This window comes from Protopterus annectens, chromosome 4.part0 (assembly GCF_019279795.1).
Source record: "Protopterus annectens isolate FY-2018-M chromosome 4.part0, PAN1.0, whole genome shotgun sequence".
In the NCBI taxonomy this organism is placed as follows: domain Eukaryota; kingdom Metazoa; phylum Chordata; order Ceratodontiformes; family Protopteridae; genus Protopterus; species Protopterus annectens.
In genome coordinates this window covers 1,866,679,818-1,866,705,733 of record NC_056733.1, presented here as the reverse complement: position 1 = coordinate 1,866,705,733, position 25,916 = coordinate 1,866,679,818, and the positions used below count along the sequence as shown (strand labels likewise).

General features: G+C 39.1%; 1 protein-coding gene across 1 annotated transcript in view; it reads right to left on the bottom strand.

The window, feature by feature from the left end:
* Window positions 1–25,916, bottom strand: part of DOCK2 (dedicator of cytokinesis 2) — a 4,134,711-nt gene that overhangs the window by 2,519,838 nt on the left and 1,588,957 nt on the right. The gene's annotated exons all lie outside the window — the stretch shown is intronic.

Here is a 25,916-nt window from a genome sequence, read left to right as displayed (position 1 = left end):
TTAAAATAACTTTAGAGAAATACAAGTTTTGTCTTATTCAATAAGCCCCAAATACTTACATAGACTTAAAAATAAAACAAAAGGTTGAATAAACAAAACCATATCAAAGAAATCTTTTCTCTAAGGAAAAGAAGAATGTTTCTAGTATACCAGAAATACTAGATGAATTTAGAAATCACTTTCACAAAATTAACCATAATAACATTAACATGGAACCTAAAGATAAAATAAAGGAGTTTATAACCACAAACATGAATAAAAGCTTAATAAACAACAGATTAAACTATTGGACAAGAGTATTTCATATACAGAAGTTATTACACAAATAAATAAGCTTAAATCAAACAAAGCACCGGGTAATGATGGTATTATACCAGAGATATATAAAATCCTTTCTAAAAGTACATATTCATTAATACATAAGGTTTTTATTTTGGCCCAAACTGAGTTAATAACTGCTCCCCCCCAACTTGGCAATATACATTTATTTCGCCAATTTTAAAACCTAATAAAGATCCAACTAGATGTTCTTCATATCGGCCCATCTCATTACTTAATGTTGATTATAAAATGTTTATGAGTATTTTTGCTGATAGATTGAAGACAATCATTCCCGGCATTATAGATATAGATCAGATAGGCTTCATTGTAAATAGAAATACTTTTGATAATATAAGAAGAACTTTAACATTAATTGATTTTGCAAATAGGAAAAAGAAAGATTTAACACTTATTAGTCTTGATATAAGTTCAGCATTTGATTCAGTAAGTTGGGACTATCTGTTTACCTTACTGAAGTGCACAAACTTCTCAGATGCATTTGTAAATCTAATTGAGCATTTATACAAAGGAACTTTGGCTTATATTAAGGTAGGAACATATGTTTCACAAAAAATACCCATTCTTAAAGGTACAAAACAAGGATGTCCACTTTCTCCACTATTATTCACTTTAGTAATGGAGCCTTGGGCTAATTTGATCAGAAACAGTACTGACATAGAGGGTTTTGAAATAGATGAAAATACAACATCCAAAATTCAACTTTTTGCAGATGATGTTCTAATTACATCAACAGGATCTAATTCTTCTATGCAGTCTCTATTTGATAAAATGATGAATTTTAAAATTATTTCTGGTTTAATATTCAATGAAGAAAAAACTAAAATACTACCTATATATACACGAAAAAATATTCTCATTAGTGATTTTACTAAATATGTACCCAATTCAGGTCAGATAACTTATTTAGGTATAATACTATCTAAAGATATTAAATCTATTATATATAATAATTATAATACCTGTTTTCTTAATATACAAAATCTTTTTAATACCTGGAATAATATGTTTTTTACTATGGAGGAGAGACTTACAATTATTAAAATGATAATATTCCCCAAGATTTTATACTTAACACAATCAATAATACTTCCACCTACAAAAATAATTATCAAGAAACTGAATACACTAATGTTAAATTTCCTATGGGCACCTAATAGACCTAGGATTGCATTAAAGAAACATACTAATAGCTGGTCTCAAGGCGGTATTTCTTTTCCAGACTTTAATTTATATACTATCTCTTCTATTGTTATTACTTTATTAATAGATCAGTCATATGTCGCAAAATGGAAAGATTATTGGGAGCTAATTAGTATGCACTTCATGAAAATCTCCTTAACACATAAAAATATGATTGTAAATAACTCCATGTTATGGTTACTAAAGGAATTTTGTACTTCACCTATTACACCTAAACATATGTTTTTTTTACCCATTAAATATTATTATTAGCTATCGTAACTTTATATTCATGCACCCTAAGTATAGGGAATGGAATTTTATTGTATTCCCTATAATGTATACTCAGGGTATGCTTTTGTCATCTACTTCTGAAGGAACTCATTTAGCTATAGATAATGATCTAAAGTACTGGTATCAGTTGATATCTGATAATAAAGTTAAAAATCTAGATTTCTTAAAACAAGAATTTGATCTAAGAGAAACTTGCTGGTTAGAGGTTCAGACCTTTAGACCACATTTCATTAATAAAATAGATCTAATGTCTATAACAGTTAAAGAATCTATTCCAACACTGATTGATTACTTGATATTAAATTTACAACATAAAGTTTCTGATAAAGGTAAACTTTCATACATACATAAAATTATCAGACAAGAAACTTTTACAGTGTAGATTCATACTGGAATTATTTCACTTCTATTAATGGGGACCCACCAAATCAACAAGATAAACAATATATATTGGAATCTGCTTATAGAACTACGTCTTCCATTGTCTGGAGACTTTATACATGGAAAGTTTTACATAGATCTTTTTATACACCTTTGATGATGAATAAAATAAATAATAAAGATAATTTATGTAAGAGATGTAATGTAGAAATTAATGCTGACTGGGCTCATATGTTTTATGACTGTATAAAATTGAAAGAATACTGGAAGTCAATTAATGAATTTTGCAGGCTCTTTTACAGATAATTTCATTATTTCTAAATCTCTTATATTATTCAACACACCTGTACCTCAAAGTGTTAAAAAGGTTAAGCTTCCCTTGTTATGGTCTATTCTAGCAGTGGCTAGGAAAATAATAACTAGAAATTGGATTTCAGATACACCTCCTTCGCTCAATGAATTTAAAAATGTTATGAATATAGTGTGCCATATGGAAATAAACACAATTAGGACAAGAACAACTAGAAAAACATCTTATTATATTGTATGGGATAATTTACAAAATTTGTTAAAAAAATTCTAATTTCAATAGCACGGTATTTTAGTTTAATTAATTGATCTGATTGTAGTGGATGTCTTTGTAAATACTTTAGTTGTTTTGTTGAATATTATAATAATACCTATTTTTAATTACTTGTATAAAATTGTTATGATATTTCTCTTATATGTTAAAACAATAAGCCTGTTTTGACAAAAAAAAGAATCCCACTCTATCCTTATTTATTGAAATTTCCCCACTGCTTCATCATCATCCCTTTCCAATTTGAATTATAGCTTCCTGTTTGTGTTATATATAAGAGACTTAACTGTGTAGCCCTAAAGACATCTTATAATCAGGTACTCCTACACCACCGTGTTCTGTTGGAAAATGAACTTATACAACTTGACCCTTGCCCTCTCCCCACCAAAAAATTCCTTCAACTCTTTATTAATTATTGTCCATGACTTCTTTGATTGTAAAAATACGCCTGACCTGTACTTAAAATTAAAGACACTAAAGACATTTTCACTGCTTGTATCTTGCTATCCATATTCATTAACAAGAGCTTCCCATTTCTCAGTTTTTGTATTATCGTTTTAGTCTCTTCCCACATATCCTTAGTTGCCACACCAGAATAATTGTTAATCCATACCCCTAAGTACTTCATTTTATCATGTCCCCATATAAATAAGGTATTGCTGAATCAATTAGTCTGTGGGTACATAATTATCCGCTATTGCCTTTGTTTTAGCTTCATTCATTTTATATCCTGAAAAGATATGAAACTGTCTCAAAATGTTCCACAACACTGTAATGTCTTTTTCTGGTTTTGTCAGGTATAAAATAATATCACCTGCAAACAGAGTCAGCTTTTTTGACTATCATAGCAATTATATCCTTGAATTTCTAAGTCCCTTATTTTCTTTGCCAATGGTTCTTAATATAATGCAAATAACAACGGAGAAAGAGGACACCCCTCCCTGACTCCTCTGCTCAATCAGAAATTATCAGAAAGGACCTCAACACTACAAGTTTCACTTCCGATCCGTCATGTATGCTCCTAATCAACTTTATAATTTTTTTCAGGAAATACAAATGCTTCCATTGCCCTGCTCATAAAGTTCCAGCTTACTCTGTCAAATGCTTTTACTGTATCAAGACCCACCAACAACAGTGGTATTTTGTTACACTCTGCTTCCCTCTGGATCATCAATGTTCTGTTAATGTTGTCAAATGTTTGCCTCCCCTCCACAAAACCACATTCATCCATATCTATCAATTTTGGCATTCATTTTGTTATTCTTTTAGCCATTATAGACATGAACACTTTATAACCATGGTTTACTGTTGAAATGAGCCTGTATGAAGCTGGGTCCGATGGATCTTTACCCTCTTTAGGTATTACAGCTACTATTGCTTTCTTCTAGGATCAATAGGACCGGACGGTGTCCCAGGCTGTGTCCTACATGAGCTCAAAGATGAACTAACCCCTCACCGAAACACACTCTTCAAACTCTGCCTATCCACAGGCTACATGCCCAGAGAGTGGCGCACAGCAACGGTTACTCCACTCCACAGAGGTGGAGCCACAACAGACCCCGGGAACTATCGCCCTATAAGCCCGACTTGCTTGGTCTGCAAGGCTATGGAGTGCATCATCATGGATCTCATTAACAGAGACATTGGGAACCTCCAAACACTGGACCCTACCCAGTTTGGCTTTGCTAAGGGCAGATCATGCTTCCTAAACCTGGTGGACTTCTTTGAGACAGTTACCAAGGCAATAGATGAGGGAAAGGTGGTCCACACAGCCTACCTAGACCTCACAAAGGCCTTCGACACCATTCCCCATTCTGGTATTATAGACAAGCTCACCAGCCTGAACATAAACCCCTATGTCACTAGATGGATTGCCAACTGGCTTACGGACAGAACCCACATGGTAAGAGTTGCAGGAGATAGGTCTGACTCTAAACCGGTTACAAGTGGCGTTCCCCAGGGCTCAGTCCTAGGACCCCTCCTGTTCGGCATATACTTCTCAGAGATTCAGGCAAGCACAGAAGGACTATGGCTGACCAAGTTCGCAGATGACTGCAAAGAAGGGGCTATAACTGACTCTCTGGCTGACACAGACATCCTCCAAAAGGGTCTCACTGAGACAGATACCTGGTGTCAAATCATGGCCTCATGCTAAATGCCAAAAAGTGCATAGTCATCCCCTTTGGAAAAAACAAAGTACCCACAAATTACCACATAGGTGGTAGCCCACTAAATACAGAAGACAAAATAAGGGATCTGGGGACCCAAGTAGATAGTAATCTCTCCTTTGATAATCACATTGCCAAAGTGGTGAGGAAAATCCTTCTATGTGGCCTACCTAATCACAAAAGGGTTTGCATCCAGATCAAAAGAGGTCATTGTGCCCCTCTACGCATCACTCATCAGACCCATCATAGAGTACAACACCCCATTTGGGATGTACCTTACAAGACACCTGCAACAGCTGGAAAGACCACAGAAGTACCTCACCAAGAGGATCACTGGCCTCAAACAGATGCCCTATGCAGCTCGACTGAAGAAACTCCAGCTGTACTCGGTTGCATACCACCTACTCAGAGGTGATCTCTGCCTGACATATAAGGCCATTTCCAACCTAGAATTGATGGACATGCTCCACCTAAGGAAAACCATATCCTCTTGAGCCACACGATCTAGGGATCTAAACCTCACCACAACAATAAATAGGACGTGCTGGAGGGATAGATTCCTGTCCTAGAGACTTCCCATGCTCTGGAACAAGATTCCAATCTACATTAGGCAGAGCTCCTCACTAACATTCTTCAAGAGAAACCTTGATGAGTGGATGGGAAACAAGAAGTTTACCCCGGGGATCACTTCAGTGGCTCTGCTGGACAGAGGCACAGGGAACTAATCTAAGGGGGTGGCGAAAGCTAACACATTCTGGCTAGGCTTATAAATGCCTTTGGGCAGATAGCCTGGTACCTACCTATGAACCTATGGTACTTCTCCTCCTCTTAAAATACTGTTAAACAAAACCTTCCAGATCTTTATCATTCTTTTTCTTTCCTAGCTTCCAAACTTCTACAGGAATACCATCTATTCCTGGGGACTTTCCTGTAGGTTGGTTACAATTTTTATCACATCTTCTCCTATCCTAGCCATTAGTAATTGAGCCTTACTTACCTCTAACCTTGGCAAATTTAATCGTTCCATAAACATTTCCATTTGCATGTTTTCTTAATTTCCATATTCTTCTGCTTTATACAGACTTTCATAGAATTTCTGAAATATTTCTAATATCCGTACATGATCTCTTGTTACCTTCCTTGTTATAGGCTCTCTAAACTTGGGGACAGCATTTCAACTTTCTGTTGCCTAAGTCGTTGTGCTAATAGTTTTTGTGCTCTAGTATTATCAAAAAACAGTTGCTTAACAGCAGTCTTTCTAAACTTGTGCATATTACCAAGGTAATCCCTTATTTTTGGTTCCCTATTATATGATCGAAGATGCATTATTTCAAATGCGTCTTGATCGAACTTGAAAGCACGAAACGGCAAAATACCGAAACAGCATATAAGTGAATTCTTCTCCTGGGAAAGAAATTGCTTGGCCGCCTTTGTTATTTTGCCATTTTTATCACTGTAGTTCGATCTCAGAGTTAGCATATTTAAGTAGGGATGGTGTGGGGGGCACAGGCCCCCATGTCGGGGGGGTGTGGGGGCAAAGCCCCCCACTTTATGTAGTGTTTTTTTTTCTTTTTTGGAACAGCGATTTTTTTTTTCCATGGGGAAAAAACTGCTGTTCTAAGTGTTTGGGATTGTAAGCTTTTGCTTACATGGGGTCAATAAATCAGTGTTCGCTTTTTTAAACATTCACTGATTTAATACAGACCCTTATTTTCTGCTTAGCATTCTGCAGTTGATCCTCTTCTTGCTCTGTGGGATTCCCCCTATTCTGCAATACTTTTAACATTTGTCACTCCCTCTAAATAATTCTTGTTAATTCTTTACCATAGCTCCCTTTCTTTTATTTATACACCCTATTTTTAAGCTCCAACTTAATTTTATCCTACTCTCTAGCTATATTTTCATAAGAAATTTTAACCTCGCTAATAGCTCCTGAATAATCTCCACTCCACATTCTTTAAAGTCCTCTCTTTTCAACAGATTGGCAGGAAAGCACCAGTGTCTCATTTTTATTTCATTACCCTGTGCATTATTTTAGTTATTATTGGTTCATGATCTGAAATGGTTGTTAGGTGCATATCAAGATCTTCAATTAAATGCACATGTTCTTGTGAAATGTAAATTCTGTCTAGCCTAGCCCAGTTTTATGTCTTGGGGAGTAATAAGTAAGTTCACTCTGAACTCTAATTACTGAATTCCCATATTCCATGCCAAATATGTTCATAGTACCTAGAAGTTGTAGTTTTATTGGCCTTTTCGGGTCAATTCTAAACTCCTTGATCTCTCTCTCTTAAAACCCGGCTGCCTTGTGGTTTTGGCATCTTTTCAGGCTTGCTAGTTGTTGCTGAAGCACCTACCAATGGGAGAAAACGCTGAGAGAAGAAAAGGAGCCACTTTTGTGATTTTAAGTATTTTCTTCAGATTTCTTGTTAAGTTTTACTGCTTTGCCGCCTACCTTTTGGCATTTTCCGGCTTGCTAAAATTTATATCTGTAACAGTAACAGTACTCGGTACACATCTAGAGCGTGTTTACTGCATTTCCTGTGTTGCACTTAATTTAAAATTGTTTTTTTCTCTAAAAACTGCATTTTACCTGATTTTGGCCTAGCACTCAAGTGTGGGGTCATTTATTGCACTGTTGTGATTATTTTGCTGCTTGTGTATCTCTGCTACCTTTAAACTACAACAAAAAGAAAAAAAAATCTTGTTTTTTCCCACTTTCTGAAAGTTAAGAAAGTTCAGTTACAGATTTGCTGTTCTGAACTGTTTGGAAGTTTCTAGAAGGCCAGTGCTTGCTTGGGCTAAAGGGAAGTCTCTATGTTCACCAGTGGGAGTGGTTAACACTGAACAGCCTGCCTGTCCCTGGAGGAGTGGTTACTACCTAGAAGCTGTAGTTTTATTGGCCTTTTTGGGTCAATTCTAAACTCCTTGATCTGTCTCTCTTAAAACCCGGCTGCCTCATGGTTTTTGTGTCTTTTCAGGCTTGCTAGTTGTTGCTGAAGCACCTACCAAGGGGAGAAAATGCTGAGGGAAGAAAAGGAGCCACTTTTGTAAATTTAAGTATTTTCTTCTGATTTCTTGTTAAGTTTTACTGCTTTGCCACCTACTTTTTGGCATTTTCCAGCTTGCTAAAGTTTATATCTGTAACAGTAACAGTACTTGGTACACATCTAGAGCCTGTTTACTGCATTTCCTGTGTTGCACTTAATTTAAAATCGTTTTTTTCTCTAAAAACTGCATTTTAACTGATTTTGGACTAGCACTCAAGTGTGGGGTCATTTATTGCACTGTTGTGATTATTTTGTTGCTTATGTATCTCTGCTACCTTTGAACTACAACAAAAAGAAAAAACAACAAATAAAATCTTGCTTTTTTCCCACTTTCTGAAAGTTAAGAAAGTTCAGTTACAGATTTGCTGTTCTGAACTGTTTGGAAGTTTCTAGAAGGCCAGTGCTTGCTTGGGCTAAAGGGAAGTCTCTGTGTTCACCATTGGGAGTGGTTAACACTGAACAGCCTGCCTGTCCCTGGAGGAGTGGTTACTACCTAGAAACTGTAGTTTTATTGGCCATTTTGGGTCAATTCCAAACTCCTTGATCTGTCTCTCTTAAACTCGGCTGCCTCGTGGTTTTGGTGTCTTTTCAGGCTTGCTAGTTGTTGCTGAAGCACCTACCAAGGGGAGAAAACGCTGAGAGAAGGAAAAGGAGCCACTTTTGTGATTTTAAGTATTTTCTTCTGATTTCTTGTTAAGTTTTAAGTAAACTACAACAAAAAGATAAAACAAAACAAAAAAAATCTTGCTTTTTTCCCACTTTCTGAAAGTTAAGAAGGTTCAGTTAGAGATTTGCTGTTCTGAACTGTTTTGAAGTTTCTAGAAGGCCAATGCTTGCTTGGGCTAAAGGGAAGTCTCTGTGTTCACCAGTGGGAGTGGTTAACACTGAACAGCCTGCCTGTCCCTGGAGGAGTGGTTACCAGGGCCGGCCTTAGCTGATATGGCGCCCTAGGCAAAGTAGTGCTCTGGTGCCCCTTAAGCCCCACCCACATTATACTCATGAAACACCCCTACAAGCCACGCCAACAGGTAGGTCACGCCCCAAAAAAGCCATTGCAGTCATTCACTTCCCAAGAAAACCAGTCCAGTCATTTTCTTTAATTATTTAAATGCATAAAAGAAAGGATACCTTGTAATGTAGTTTAAACTGCAAGTAAAGATGGAAATTTCCTTTAATAAACCTGCTTTATCTGTTGCTCCTTCACACATACTTTACTATAAAAATCATATTTTCAGAAAATAGAAGCCTATGTGCCTTGGTTCAAAGGGTTGCTTAGGTTAATCTAAACAGCTTAATTTACTCTGGGTAGGCGAGCAAACCTTATAACTCAGAAAAATAGAATAGCAACCTCTCTCCTCCCTGTGTACAGAAGCTTAAGCTAAAATAGCACAAACACAGATAGCCATTTAATAAACAATACAATCTTACAATGAAAAGAGGCTTAGCATGAACAGCAAAATTTTCTGCCACTGAAATTGCATGAAAACCTATATTTATAGAAAATGCATCTGGCACATGAAACTTACACATGCTCTCTGATACACCTTCCTCATTGTATTAAATTACATTCATTGTATAATATAGCACACTTGTTAGACCGTGTTTTAAACTTATTTTAAAAATTTTTCCAGTAAGCAAAGAAATAAAACACATGAACCAGTAATGACAAAACTGCCCAGTTCAGAACATTTCCATCATAAAAGCCTACTCAAACTTGTACAATCCACCAGTATCAGTAAATATGCACATTCTCTGCAGAAGTAAATGTCATCTAAGTAATTCCACATTAAAGAGTTCTGTAAAATCTATAACTAATGAACAGATTGCTGCTAGCAAGCAACTTAATATTTCATTGTTTCGTCTGCAAATAAAGTGCCTATTGCCCTTGAGGAATAAATTGCCTATGTTGCATTAAAAAATAAGTTAGTAATACTGCAATATGGAAGGAGGGCAAACTGATAACAAGTTCATAGTTACTAGGTATCTCCGCCAAAGAGGACATTCTCAGGACTGCAGCATCCACTCCCTTTAAAAGTGCAACACAGTACAGTATTAGCAATCCATTCATGGGGGAGTAGAACCCTAGTCTTCTGCATCAAAAGCAAGCATTCTACCAGTTGTGCTACTAACAAAACAAACAGATTTGGCAGCAGAAAAATGTGCGGACTGAGCCCCCTTATCAAACTCTACTTGTACTTTCCAATTAGATTAGCCAGTCCATTAATATTCAATTAGATAACAGTATAACCCACATATAGTCAAATGTAATGTCTTTCTATCCATTTATGAACAGTAAATAAAAATAAAGTTATGCAATTATGAACTTCATTACCCAGAAAAGTAGATACAGTGAGATGATAGTCATTCAAACCTGTTTGTCTTTGCAATACTATAACAGTGTACAATAACAAAAATAGATAAGAAAAACAGGACATTTATACGAACCAGTATCATCCAAGGACAGTGTTGAAATCTTCTAACATAAAACAAATATGCTGGGAGAATGAGGTGCACATTCATAAAGGATGCAACAAATGTGCATGCACCATACATAAAGTAACTCCGTCTCACATACACACAACATTCTGCAGCTAAACAAGTAAAAGGAAACTTAAAACACACATCAGTCTGCAGCTTAATAAGTAAAAGGTTAAAACACATCAGTTTCTCTTCCCTGCAGCCATATGCAGTATAAGTTAAATAAGTAAAAAGTTAAGGTTTCTCCTGCCTGGAGCCGTTACAAGATTAAAACACACACCACTTTTTCCTGCCTGCTGCCTGCATCTGTTTGTACACAGTATGAGTTTAAAACGTATGAGTTTAAAAAGTAAAAGGTTAAGATTTCTCCTGCCTGCAGCTGTACACACAGTAAAAAGTACAACTTAAGTAAAATGTTAACAGTAAAAGGCCGACTTAAATAAATAAAAGTTAAGGATTCTCCTCCCTGCAGCCATTAACAAACAGTAAAGCACACGATGACACACAGTTAAATAAGCAAAAGGTTTCTCCAATGTTTCAGTTTCTTCTGCAAAAGTATGCGTTCAATAACTAAAAGGTTAAGGTTTCTCTTGCCTGCAGCCGTTAACACACAGTAAGGTAATACCATAAATCAGTGTTAAACACAGTTTTCTGCAGCCGTTATGTAAAACAAAATGTTTTTAACACAGTAAAATTAATGAGGAGCCAAGTGGGGGGGGGGTGTGCTGTAAAATAAGAAAATTTTATTCTGTCTGCAGCTGTAAGTAAATAAAAGAAGCAATTTTTACCTCAGAAGCTGGCCTGAGGAAGAAACATGTGCTCTCAGACCGGTCTGCACTCTGCAGGAGCTGAAGTTATTTTGCACATCCTGCGTGTGCTAACGTCAGGGGTTTAGAAAACAAAAACAGAAAATTAAAGGGGCCACGCGGGAATCTAAAAGCTTGGAGACTCAAACCGCAAAATAAGTTTTTCTTTTTTGAAGCTGTTCTAGCCAACCTGCAGCTGTAAGTGGAAGGGCGCTCACCCCGTCCCCATAGTTCCGGCTTCCGGTTACATTTCAGCAGGGAGACGAGAAGAGCGCAAACTTTGCTAATCAAAATAAATAAAAAATGCGCCCTTTAAGAGGCTGGCTTTTACGGCGCCCTAGGCGGTCGCCTAGTTCGCCTATGCCTAAGGCCGGCCGTGGTGGTTACTACCTAGAAGCTGTAGTTTTATTGGCCATTTTGGGTCAATTCTAAACTCCTTGATCTTTCTCTCTTAAAACCCGGCTGCCTTGTGGTTTTGGCGTCTTTTCAGGCTTGCCAGTTGTTGCGGAAGCACCTACAAAGGGGAGAAAACGCTGAGAGAAGAAAAGGAGCCACTTTTGTGATTTTAAGTATTTTTTTCAGATTTCTTGTTAAGTTTTACTGCTTTGCTGCCTACTTTTTGGCATTTTCCGGCTTGCTAAAGTTTATATCTGTAACAGTAACAGTATTTGGTACACATCTAGAGCCTGTTTAATGCATTTCCTGTGTTGCACTTAATTTAAAATCGTTTTTTTCTCCAAAAACTGCATTTTACCTGATTTTGGCCTAGCACTCAAGTGTGGGGTCATTTATTGCACTGTTGTGATTATTTTGCTGCTTGTGTATCTCTTCTACCTTTAAACTACAACAAAAAGAAAAAAAAAAAAACAAAAAAAAATCTTGCTTTTTCCCACTTTCTGAAAGTTAAGAAAGTTCAGTTACAGATTTGCTGTTCTGAACTGTTTGGAAGTTTCAAGAAGGCCAGTGCTTGCTTGGGCTACAGGGATGTCTCTGTGTTCACCAGTGGGAGCAGTTAACACTGAACAGCCTGCCTGTCCCTGGAGAAGTGGTTACTACCTAGAAGCTGTAGTTTTATTGGCCATTTTGGGTCAATTCTAAACTCCTTGATCTGTCTCTCTTAAAACCAGGCTGCCTTGTGGTTTTGGCATCTTTTCAGGTTTGCTAGTTGTTGCTGAAGCACCTACCAAGGGGAGAAAACGCTGAGAGAAGAAAAGGAGCCACTTTTGTGATTTTAAGTATTTTCTTCTGATTTCTTGTTAAGTTTTACTGCTTTGCCGCCTACTTTTTGGCATTTTCCGGCTTGCTAAAGTTTATATCTGTAACAGTAACAGTATTTGGTACACATCTAGAGCCTGTTTAATGCATTTCCTGTGTTGCACTTAATTTAAAATCGTTTTTTTCTCCAAAAACTGCATTTTACCTGATTTTGGCCTAGCACTCAAGTGTGGGGTCATTTATTGCACTGTTGTGATTATTTTGCTGCTTGTGTATCTCTTCTACCTTTAAACTACAACAAAAAGAAAAAAAAAACAAAAAAAAATCTTGCTTTTTCCCACTTTCTGAAAGTTAAGAAAGTTCAGTTACAGATTTGCTGTTCTGAACTGTTTGGAAGTTTCTAGAAGGCCAGTGCTTGCTTGGGCTACAGGGATGTCTCTGTGTTCACCAGTGGGAGCAGTTAACACTGAACAGCCTGCCTGTCCCTGGAGGAGTGGTTACTACCTAGAAGCTGTAGTTTTATTGGCCATTTTGGGTCAATTCTAAACTCCTTGATCTGTCTCTCTTAAAACCAGGCTGCCTTGTGGTTTTGGCATCTTTTCAGGCTTGCTAGTTGTTGCTGAAGCACCTACCAAGGGGAGAAAATGCTGAGAGAAGAAAAGGAGCCACTTTTGTGATTTTAAGTATTTTCTTCTGATTTCTTGTTAAGTTTTACTGCTTTGCCGCCTACTTTTTGGCATTTTCCGGCTTGCTAAAGTTTATATCTGTAACAGTAACAGTACTTGGTACACATCTAGAGCCTGTTTACTGCATTTCCTGTGTTGCACTTAATTTAAAATCATTTTTTCTCTAAAAACTGCATTTTACCTGATTTTGGCCTAGCACTCAAGTGTGGGGTCATTTATTGCACTGTTGTGATTATTTTGCTGCTTGTGTATCTCTGCTACCTTTAAACTACAACAAAAAGAAAAAAAAAATCTTGCTTTTTTCCCACTTTCTGAAAGTTAAGAAAGTTCAGTTACAGATTTGCTGTTCTGAACTGTTTGGAAGTTTCTAGAAGGCCAGTGCTTGCTTGAGATAAAGGGAAGTCTCTGTATTCACCAGTGGGAGTGGTTAACACTGAACAGTCTGCCTGTCCCTGGAGGAGTGGTTACTACCTAGAAGCTCTAGTTTTATTGGCCATTTTGGGTCAATTCTAAACTCCTTGATCTGTCTCTCTTAAAAACTGGCTGCTTCGTGGTTTTGGCATATTTTCAGGCTTACTAGTTGTTGCTGAAGCACCTACCAAGGGGAGAAAACACTGAGAGAAGAAAAGGAGCCACATTTGTGATTTTAAGTATTTTCTTCTGATTTCTTGTTAAGTTTTACTGCTTTGCCGCCTACTTTTTGGCATTTTCCGGCTTGCTAAAGTTTATATCTGTAACAGTAACAGTACTGGGTACACATCTAGAGCCTGTTTACTGCATTTCCTGTGTTGCACTTAATTTAAAATCGTTTTTTTTCTCTAAAAACTGCATTTTACCTGATTTTGGCCTAGCACTCAAGTGCGGGGTCATTTATTTTACTGTTGTGATTATTTTGCTGCTTGTGTATCTCTGCTACCTTTAAACTACAACAAAAAGAAAAAAATCTTGCTTTTTTCCCACTTTCTGAAAGTTAAGAAAGTTCAGTTACAGATTTGCTGTTCTGAACTGTTTGGAAGTTTCTAGAAGGCCAGTGCTTGCTTGGGATAAAGGGAAGTCTCTGTGTTCACCAGTGGGAGTGGTTAACACTGAACAGCCTGCCTGTCCCTGGAGGAGTGGTTACTACCTAGAAGCTGTAGTTTTATTGGCCATTTTGGGTCAATTCTAAACTCCTTGATCTGTCTCTCTTAAAACCCGGCTGCCTCATGGTTTTGGCGTCTTTTCAGGCTTGCTAGTTGTTGCTGAAGCACATACCAAGGGGAGAAAATGCTGAGAGAAGAAAAGGAGCCACTTTTGTGATGTTAAATATTTTCTTCTGATTTCTTGTTAAGTTTTACTGCTTTGCCGCCTACTTTTTGGCATTTTCCAGCTTGCTAAAGTTTATATCTGTAACAGTAACAGTACTTGCTACACATCTAGAGCCTGTTTACTGCATTTCCTGTGTTGCACTTAATTTAAAATCGTTTTTTTCTCTAAAAACTGCATTTTACCTGATTTTGGACTAGCACTCAAGTGTGGGGTCATTTACTGCACTGATGTGATTACTTTGCTGCTTGTGTATCTCTGCTACCTTTAAACTACAACAAAAAGAAAAAAAAAAACAAAATCTTACTTTTTTTCCCACTTTCTGAATGTTAAGAAAGTTCAGTTACAGATCTGCTGTTCTGAACTGTTTGGAAGTTTCTAGAAGGTCAGTGCTTGCTTGGGCTAAAGGGAAGTCTCTGTGTTCACCAGTGGGAGTGGTTAACACTGAACAGCCTGCCTGTCCCTGGAGGAGTGGTTACTACCTAGAAGCTGTAGTTTTATTGGCCTTTTTGGGTCAATTCTAAACTCCTTGATCTCTCTCTCTTAAAACCCTACAACTCTCTCTTTGCGCGGTTTTGTGCACTGAGCAGCGTCGGGCAGCGCCGCCTAAACAGGTTTAAACTATTCCAGGCTCCACAAAGTCTGCTCTTCACTTTTTCCCTTAGAACTGTTCAAACTCTCAAAGTAATTACTCTATTCTCTTTCTAAAGCCCTGCACTTGCTCAGCTCTTATAAGGAAACACTAACTAACTAAAGCACTACACCCTCCTTAACCTCTCATAAGTATTAGGCTCCCGATTGGTCCTTCCTGATCAAGTGAAAAATCAGTTCCCTTTCGTAATATGATCAGTAAAAAAACAGTTCCCTATACTAATCTGGTGTGTCCAAGGGTCAGTTTCAAGGTTACGCTCCAGTCCAGCTGGTGAATCTGGGAATTTTGAGGCAATGTTACAATAGACTTATGTACACAGACAACCCTCTCCTCCTTCCAACAAACTCTAATACATGTGAGAGATGCAGTTACACAGCCAAACTGGAGGCAGAGCTCTCTCAACCCAAGACTGGCACAGTCAATCAGGAGGAAAAGATAACCACCCACACCACAAATCCAGTCTCACACAGACCTATTGCATCTGCATACCCAACACATAAACACACAAAAACATACTCGGAGGCTCTAAATAAAAATATGCCTAAACAGCAAAGACCTCCTAAGCAGATATCCAAGCAACAGCCACCCCTCAACAATACCCACGAATTACATATGTCACAAAATCGTGTGCCTCACAGTCACAGTCCTTAAGGCCAAACAACACACCAAATACACTTGTTATAGGGGACTCTATTGTCTGGCACACTGATGTCCCGCTCACCAGACTGAACAAGGAGAAGGCCACTGTAAGCTGCCTGTCGGGTGCCAGGATCCGCCACATAACACAAGCACTCAGGTCACTCCAAAGCAAATACAAGTATGACTCCGTCACTGTCCATGCTGGTGTTATACCTTCCCTTCTGGGCCCCCAAGGCACATCTTCACTACTGCAAATCACATGCCAGTCCCCAACTATAAGTAATATTCCTTGCTGAAAACAGATTATTTCTCCCAAAATCTTCTTAAGCTCCATTATAGCACTTTTAGGTGGAATATAAATACATGCCAGTGTAATCCTCCTCCCTTGCCAGTAGACCCTTAGCACTATAAATCTGCCATTATTATTTTTATCATTATTTTATTTTGCATTTGTTAACCGGGAAATTCTGACTGGACCAGGTCCATTTTCAGTGGAGGCCTTGGGAGAAAAGATCCAGCATCAAGTTATACAAATACAGTACATCCAGCATAATACACAAAACAGGTTACATCCTCTATGCTGAGCATAGTAATATAACAAGAAATTAATAAAAACACTCCAGGTAAAAGAAGATATAAAACATAGGTAAAAGACAATGTCAGTTACGGTACATCCAGCATAATACACAAACAGGTTTTATCATATATGCTGAGCATAGTAATATAACAAGAAATTAATAAAACACTCCAGGTAAAAGAAGATATAGAACATGGGTAAAAAGACAATGTCAGTTATACATTGGTCAGAGAAGAAAATTTATCAAGTAAGATTCTATAGTTAAAGTACCCTTTCAGATGACCAAGCCTACAGGGGATCAGAGATCCAGCATGTGATCAGAGAGGAGTTTGGGGAGTTAATAGTAGTATAGGTAGGGTTATGTGATACAAGGACATAACTAGGTACTAAGAAGGTGCGATTTGAGGGAGTTTTTATGTTTGTTTTATCCTTTTCTATCACTGTTGGAGATCCTATTGCAATTAACATAAGTACTCCTCTTTTCCTTTGTTCAAAGTATTCCAATAAATAACCATCCTGAAAAACCTTTCTTTATCAAATTCACATGTCCAGTTCTTTCTAAGTGCATCTCCATAGCTATTTGCACTGTATATATTTTAATATGGTTATTCTTTCTTGTCTGCATTTATCTGTGAGATTACTAACATTTAAAGACATTACAGAAAGTATCCTTGCATTAAAAAGTTATTCCCACCTATTATGTATAACACTTTTTTTGTTAAATGTCTAGTTCCACCTTTTGTAGTACATGCATATATTGTTTGGCAGGTTGAACTTTTATACAGTTGTTTCTTGTCATATCCATTTAAGCCTATGCCACATCTTACAACATTTTTTTGTTTTACTGAAAGCCCTCAAACAAAAAGAAAACCACCTCCCAATACCCCCCTAAAACCTGCTAACTTAATACTAACAGGCAAAACTATGTACATCTTCAAATACTGAAGTTTTACCCTCCTAAAAGGAACAAAATTCCCAAACTGAATGCCGCACTCACAGCTGGGAAAAAACCCTGAATGCTTTCAGAGAACATTATGCCCTAGCCAATTTCTCTTTTCTTTCTTTTTTCCTCAGCCAATTACTCTCCACTGGATTTAGCCAGTTTCTCCTTATCAGATTGTCTCCGTGGAGACATGAGAACCAGTCAGACAGTTTTTTTTTATTAGATTGTTTCTATAGAAACATGGAGATTAGCTACAGAATTTCTACTAACGGCTGCAGAATTTCTACTAAGCAAACATGTAGTTGCTAGAAAAAATCCTCATAATATTCAATATTCAATATTCTTTTTCATTTACTTGTTCTCTCTGTCGTAAGACTTGTTACCAAATCAATCTAATGACCTTAATCCAGTCATTCCCTTCTGCAAGAATGAGAAAAAGCACATTAATTTTTCTCGTCATACTTTTTTAACCTGATGTTTTTCTTTAACATTGCAGTGCCTACATTTCTTAAACCTGAACAAAAAGAAAGAGAGAAGAAGGGAGAAAGAAAAGAAAAAAAGAGAACAGCATCACCTGTTTACAATCCCTATTATTTATTTTATTTTATTTTACATTTGTTGACTGGGCTAGTTCAACTGGATATATGTCCATTTTCCGTAGAGGCCCAGGGAGAAAAGCTCCAAGACAAATACAGAGAAATAATGTTTAAAGTTACAATAAAGTTAACATTGAAGAATACTAAAATACATTTTACAACACAATGTTTAATACTATTTAAAAGTATAGAACACAATATTCACATAAAGTCTATCATTACCCTTAAAAATAACTGAGAAAACTTTACTTTACAGTATGTAAAGAAAACCACACACCACAAAAATAGTACTATTTAAGAAAAACAATCTTTACTTGCACTTAACTTTCTCCCTCCTCTTCCCCTCTCCAAAGCACTTTTCCAAATATTAATAACATGAAGTAGGGCATATGCTTTAGAGGCCACCACAAGTCCAACAAATTCTGAAAAAGTCCAATATTTACAGATTTCTTTCTGTCATATTTTATAAATATAATTATTGCATTGTAAACCCACAGTACGTTACTCATTTTATTCCTGTTCATCTCGATATCCCAAATCCTGTCTTTGCTTCATTTCCAACGTACTCTCAATTCTTCTAATAAACTCTCTTGCTCCTTTCCTTCTCTCCAACATTTTCCATTGAAACATTGGATAAGGTTCATTGGATAAGTGTTCTTTATTACCAGAAGAACAAAACGCAGAATCTCTTTCTGTTTCACAGCTTACTTTTTGTTGGACAAATGTTTGTATTTTCTCCTTAGCATGTACTTCATCAAAAAACAAATTTGTCCTTCCAGGGAAGAATACCTTAAAGACAGCTGGGTACAGCAGTTTGAAACTCAAACCTGTGTCTTGACATTCCCTGAATAGTGGAATAAGTTTGCTCCTCTTCTGCCTGGTGTACAATGAGTAATCATTCTCCACAAAAACCCTGCTGTCTCCCACTTTTAGTATTTTGTCCTTCTGCCACAGTTTTGTCAGAATCAACTCTTTCTGCTGGTAGGATTGCATCTTTACTATTAAAGGTCTAGGTTGCTTTCTCATAGCCGGATTTGGGGCATACACACACTATGCCCGTTCAACTAACAACTCCTGCTGTGGAATAATAGTTCAGTTGCTTATTTGTGCTTTCATAAAATTAGTGCAGTCTGCTCCTTCCAGCTTCTCTGGTACAGCTGAAAATCTCAAGTTTTCCCTTTGTCCTCTAATTCTATTTTTTTTTTTTAACAACTCTTCCTGAGCAGTCTCATATTCAGACAACCTTTTCTTCATTTCGACCTCTGAGTTTTGCAGCTTTATCATCTGAATATCTGTTTAAAGCTTCTTCCATTTTTTCTGACCTTTATTTGTTTGTGTTGATATACTCCATTAGTGTTTCATTTATTTGACCAGGTCTGTGTGCAGTTGTCTTATACATTCCTGTAGGTCACTGGAAGTCATGTCTGGAAATTGCATTGCTTTTTGCTGAACATCTGCACAGATTTCCCCAGTCAGTGTTTCTTCCTCACTTTTAGTAGCTGATTTTTTCCAGGTCCTCTGTATTTTTTCCTGACATCCAGGCAGTACATTTACTAGCAAGTCAGTGAAATGTATTCATAAACACAAATCTACTGGCTTTCTCTGCTGAGTTTGTGTTTTCACATTGAGAGAGCTAAATTTAAGCTGTTACTCAATGTGCAGCCATCTTGAAAGTCTCCCATGCACCAGCTTCTTGATACAGTGCAGTGTAATGCTTAGTGAACATCAAGTACATGGTGTGACCATTCAAACTTCCTACTAGTGCAGCAAGTCTCAGTCTTTGCTAGAAGTCACTGTAGCAGTAGCAGGCCAATCTGCAACCCCTTCTCCCAAAACAGTATGCCAGCAGCAGGACCTTATGACCACCCTCCCAATTTACCTCCTCCAACACCTGAAATGGTACCTGAATACATGGCATATATGTCAAAGTTATGACTTTATCTCATATGGTGTGGAGCCAGCAAGACATTGACTATGGTAGATTTTATCACCATTCCAATAATTAATTTCCACTTAGCCACAGCCTCTATAAACAAATACTTTCTCATACCTAGATTAAAGTGTTTGCCCTTATCTCCTTTTCTTGCCTACTCCTGCATGCCCTATCTTTCCTTACCTTAATGTCTTTTGCACTCATATCATATATCATATCATATTATCTCCGTTTCTCCTCTTTTGTACTAAAATCTTGCAGGCTTTTATTTATTTATGTATTTATTTATTTTATTTCCAGTTTGGAGGCCCAGGGAGAAAAGCTCTGCATTACATAGTGTAGTTACAGATACAATCAAAGTAAAGAAAACACATTACATAGGGCAGTTACAGATACAATCATAGTAAAGAAACACAATTAAAATTTCATTTTATGCTAGAGAACAGGAATAAATTATTTGGTTACATAGTATCTAAATATTTAGGATGGAAGTGGTAACTTAATGGTGAGGGAGAATAAAGACAGAAGGAAAAGAGAGAAAAAAGGTGGGAAACATTATTTATCATATGTACAGTTATGTTATTTACAATATGTACATTTATGTTAGGTTAGCTTGTACTCAGAGTTAGTCAAGGGGTGGATAGATTATTAGGCTAGGTGGGGAGAGTGCAGTTGCATTTCCTGTTGGAGGAAAGATAGGAATGCAGCTGAGTTTTAAAGGTTTCAAAGTTTTCACAAGTCCATAGAGAGGAAGGAAGAGAATTCCATTTTTTAGCTAAGGAAAAGGATAGCAGAAGCTGACCAGAAGGACGAATGGGTTTGCGGACAGTGATTAGGTTTTGGTGAGTAGATCTTAGAGTTTTCTGAGGGGTGTAAGGTTGAATGATGTTGGTTAGTGCCGGGCACTTAGTAGGTTGAAAAATTAGGTTGTAGTAATTTGGAGATAGTCTAGATGGTTGTAGAGTTCCAGCCAATTTAACAAATGAAGGGCAGCGCAATGATGGGAGGAGAATTTGGCTTTGGTGGCAAATTTAGAAAAAGAAGTTATGTCTTACCATAACGTTCCATCTGTATTGTTGATCCTTCTTCAGTCATTACGCATGGGTATCGGTTCCGACCTCAGAACCGAGCTGGCCATTTTCCAAGCTTGGGTCAGCTTCAAACTCTCGAGCTAAACTCTTACCCACAATCCCCCTCTCCCTGTTACCTCAGATTGAGTTTGCAAGTCAAAAAAGGTAGAGGCTACCTCTGGTCAAATAACCTAAGAGAACCGGATGGTGAGATCCACTAGAAACCACAGGAGGAGGGAGGGTCGTAATGACTGAATGAGGATCAACAATACAGATGGAATGTTACGGTAAGACACAACTTCTTTATCTGATATTGTTAATCCTTGTTCATTCTTTACGCATGGGACAGAGTCCCCAGCTACCTCTATTCCTGGGAGGCTCTCATGGAAGGACATTCCTGAGCATCATAGAACTGAAAGATGCTCTTCCCCTGGAGGCCAAATCTAATTTGTAATGACTGATGAAGGTATGAGGCGTAGCCCAAGTTGCAGCTGCACAGATGTCATGTAAAGAAGCTCTGGCATAGAAGGCAGCAGAAGTTGCCACCGACCTTGTTGAATAAGCTTTCATGGTAGTAGGCAACGAGATATGTTGTGTATCAATGAGGGTCACACAGTCCTTCAACCATCTAGCTAATGTGACCTTAGCAACAGCAGATCCTAATCTATGTCCATAAAAGGCCAAAAATAACTGGTCATATTTACGAAAGGACCTAGTCCTGTTTAAGTAAAAACGGATTTGCCTGTGGATATCTAGGGTATGTAGGCAATACTCTCCTCTGTTTGAATGATTGGGAAAAAAAAATGGCAATTCAATGGTTTGATTAATGGACATTTCAGAGATCACTTTTGGCAGAAATGATGAATTAGTTCTCAGAGACACTCTATCTCTATGAAAAATCAAGTATGGACTCTTGATACATAAAGCTTGAAGCTCAGAAATATGTCTGGCAGAAGTAATGGTGACCAAAAACAAGGTTTTCCATGACAAATGCTTGAGGTCGCAAGAAGAGGCTGGTTCGAAAGGTGGCATTGTCAGAGCTTGTAGAACTAATGATAAATCCCATGGTTGAAAAGGTTCTCTAAAAGGTGGCTTCAGATGATTCACACCTTTTGTGAAGGTCTTGCACAATTTGTGGGACATAAGAGAGGAATCTTGGGCACCCTCATGAAAATTAGAAATTGCAGCCAAATGAACTATAATGGAAGAGGCAGATAGACCCGATTGGAAAAGGTCGGCCAGATAGTCTAGTATTATCGACACTGGTGCTGAAAAGGAATCTACTTGTTTATCTTTCAGCCAACAGGTAAATCTTTTCCACTTGCTCAGATAAGTAATTCTAGTGGAAGACTTATGAGATGCAATGAGAATGTCATGTACTGGTAAAGAAAGATGATTCTGCCTGGCAATCAAGAGAATTGGAGTAACCAAGCTGTGAGCTTCAGGCTGTTAAAATTGGGATGAATCAGGTTCTGTGGATGTGAGATCAACTCCAGGGTTGGATGGAGAATTCAGGTTGGATCTAGTAGGTGAGGCCAAAGGAAGGGGAACTAAATCTGTCAAGGCCACTATGGTGCTATGAGGATCACCTTGCTCTTCAACCGACGAGCTTTGAGGGGAAAGGGTGGGAATGCGTAAAGAAGACCCAAGGGCCAATCGTGGACTAGAGCATCCCTGGGTGACTGTCCCAGAGGGGGAATCAAGGCAAAGTAGATGCTGCATTTGTAGTTGGTCAGAGATGCAAAGAGGTCACAGCAAGGATAGCCCCAGCGGTGGAAGATCTCCACCACTATCAAGGGATTCAGGGACCACTTGTGAGGTTGAAGAATGCACCTGCTGAGTCTGTCTGCTATCATGTTGGAACTCCTGGGAATGTGCGTTGCTAGAAGAAAATGGTTGGTAGCCATCACCCATTGCCATATCCTCATGGCCTCTCGACAAAGGGGGTAAGATTTGGTTCCACCTTGCTTGTTGATGTACCAGACCACCGCCATGTTGTCTGATTGAATCGCAATTGTCCCAGACTGCAGCAGGGGGTGGAATTCTTGCAATGTCAAAAGCACCACCCTCAGCTCTAGAACATTTATATGCAGATGGGCCTCCAGTTCGGACCAAGTGCCTTGGACAGTCTGTCCCTGACATAGCCCCCCCCACCCCATCAGGGTGGTGTCCATGGTCACTGTGGCCTTGGGTTGCTGAGGGGAAAAGGGGCGAGACCATTGTGGCAGATTGTGTGTCATCCACCAACTTAAATCCTGTTTGCACCTGTGGGTTACTCGAATCATGGCTGAAAGAGGATACTGAAAGGGATACCATTGGGTGAGCAGTAGCCATTGTAAAAGCCTCATGTGAAACCTGGCCAGGGGGACAAAGGTGATGGAGGCTGCCATGGAACCCAACAGCTGTAGAACCAAGTGAACTGTGGATTTCTCCCTTGAAAGGATTGGAATCAGTTGTTGCTTTATCCTTAAAATTCTGTGCTCTGGAATGGCAGCTCTGCAGTTCTTTGCGTCCAAGATAACCCCTACGATTTCTGTCGACTAAGATGGGGTGAGATTGGATTTTTGCCAGTTTATGGTTATGCCTAGCCTTTGTGCAGTAAGGAGAGAGTATGCCAGGGCTTTTTCCAGTAGACGACTGGCTCATTTCCACCCCCACCAGGCATATGGAAACACCTGGAATCCTTGAAGTTGCAAGTGAGCTGTGACAATTGCCATACACTTTGTGAACACTCTGGGGGCTGTAGACAGTCCAAAGGGCAATACTCTGAACTGGTAGTGACTGGCTCCCACACGGAAGTGCAGAAATTTTCTTGATGCCCTGTCCACTTTTATGTGGTAGTACGCATCATGAAGATCTATTGAGCACATCCAATCATCTTTTTCCAAAAGCTGGAGGATAGACTGTATTGTGACCATCCAGAATTTTTGTACTCTCACAAACTTGTTCAGTACACTAAGATCCAAAATTTATCTCCAGTCCCCGGTTTTCTTTGGCACCAAAAATAGTCTTGAGTAGAATCTGGATCCTATCTGGTCTGGAGGGACTATTTGGATGACTCTCTTTCTTAGCAGCTTTTCTATCTCTAATGCTGCATCTTCCCTTTGCCTGGGTGGAACGTCGGGAAGGTTTTTTGAAGGGACAGGACAAAGATCGAAGGAAATATGATAACCCTTGGTTATAATCCTTTGTACCCAAGAATCGGTGGTGATGGTTAGCCAGGCAGAAGGGTACAAGGAGAAACATCCCCCAACCACCTCCAGAGGAAAGGAGTTGGGCCGCTCTTCAGGAGCGCTGGTAGGATTGACCAGGGAAAGAATCCTTGGAACTCTGGTTATGCAGACCCCCTCTGCCCCGAAAGGAGCACCTTCCTTGTGAGTTTCCCCCTCTGCCTCCAGGGGAGAACTCGGTCTGTGTGTCATGGAAAGGACCCTGAGATTTCTTAAACCATATCTTCCCACTCTTTTGTTCGGGAGAAAGCACGTTGAGGGGAAGAATAATGGACACCTATGGCAGAAAGGGTCTTACCGTCCTGTTCACATCTGGCCAGTGTGCTTTTAACTTTGGGTCCAAACAAAGAGGAGGCCTCAATGGGAGTGTTAAGAAAGGAAGCCTTAAAGGGTTCTGCGAAATTGCACAAGTGCATCCAGGTGTGTCGCCTCAAGACCGCAGCTGACCCCGCTGCTCTAGCTGCTCCTTCTGATGAGTGAAATATCAGTCGCATAGAGGAGTTAGATATTGAGTCAATGGTGGCCAGCTGAGAAGCCGCTTTGTCACGAACCTCATCAGACACGGCACCAGCCAAGGTTTCAGAGAGCTCAGAAATCACATCCCTTTGAAGCCTGGTAAAGTGTGCCATATAATTCAGGGACCTGATAGTAAAGGTCACTGATGCAAAGGTGTGCTTCCATATCCTGTCCAGGGCCTGGGACTCTTTGTTAGGTGGATGGACAGCCTGGCTTTCTTATTCTGCCAGATCCTTTTTTGTTGCGGCTGCCACCACCAAAGCATCCACAGGAAGACCTTTTGACCAATGGGGATCCGTAGCAGGAGGGGACAAAATCTTATCTGGCCTCCGGGGAATAGCTTAGATGGTGTTAGGAGTCTTCCAAGCATGCTGCACGATAAGCCGGACAAGATCATCGGCAGGTGGAGTAACCCAGGAGGTAGGGGGCTGGACGCGAAAGGCCTGCAGGAACACAGATTCCTCAGAGGTCAGATTAGAGGACTGCCAGTCACCGTTCTGTTTCAGGATTTTGAGGATATCACCAAAGGATACCTCAGAGGGTGACTGAGGGGATCCTTCCCCCTCATCAAAATCTGTGTCTTCAGTGAGGGACTCCTCAGTGGAGTCCATGTGCTTCCTCTTACACAAACTTTTCCAGTGGACTTCCTCAGTGGGAGAAGCTGGGCAAGACAGCGTAAAGGGGTTTCCTGTGGGAATATGTCCTGAGGCCCTTGCACCTGGTGTCCACTCTGTGCAACCTGTGAAACCAGTGTACCAGAGGAGGGTGGAGGGATAGACAGTCCAGTATCACCAGCAGCAGCGAAAGCCTTCTCCATCAGTTGGAAGGCTGGTCCAACTGAACAGGAGTGAATGTCTAGGACAGGAGTCACCCCTCCTAAGTGGCTCAGCCTGCCAACCTGGAGTCCCTGGATGGCTATGGAGCAGCAAACTATGCGTGTCACAACTGACATCCTGGGTCGCAGCAAAATTTTCCTGCCATGAAGGCAACTGCGGTTCCTTAGTGAGATCCATAAAGGGAATGGCAGAAGGGGAAGACTGTGCTATATCTATGGACTTCAAAGGCAATGAAGGAGGAGAATAAGAAGGGGTCTTTGGAGATGGGTGATCACCTCCCAAGGAAGGATAGTTTCTGGGGGGTGGGATACCTCAGGCTAAAAGCACCTGATCCACAGACGCAACACATCGTGTTCTGAAAGGCTTCTAGTGGACCTTCACAGAGACTGAGGGAGAAACAGGCCTGTCCACAGAAGAAGCAAACTTGGTGCCCATCTCACCAG